This window comes from Engraulis encrasicolus, chromosome 10 (genome assembly GCF_034702125.1).
Source record: "Engraulis encrasicolus isolate BLACKSEA-1 chromosome 10, IST_EnEncr_1.0, whole genome shotgun sequence".
NCBI lineage: Eukaryota > Metazoa > Chordata > Actinopteri > Clupeiformes > Engraulidae > Engraulis > Engraulis encrasicolus.
The window spans coordinates 42,184,143-42,184,459 of NC_085866.1; positions in this window are offsets into that span (position 1 = coordinate 42,184,143).

Here is a 317-nt window from a genome sequence, read left to right on the forward strand (position 1 = left end):
ACTGGAGAAACAAAAGAATTCTACTTGCGTTTCTCACTTTTCCATGCGTTGGCAGAGACAGGACAGATATTACATTTTGTTGCAAAAATACACCATTTTTGAATTTTGCAATTTGTTATTGGAAATGACTCAAACGTCATAGCATCTACTGTATGTGTTAATTCTTGCCATTCAAATATTTTGAGAACATGCTTATTAAGCCTATGTAAAATCCATTTTGCAATGCAATGCAATGGAATGGAATGCCCAATACAAAAATGTCAATTTATCAAAACATTCCAAAATGGATATACGCCACATAATTTTGCGAAGCTCTT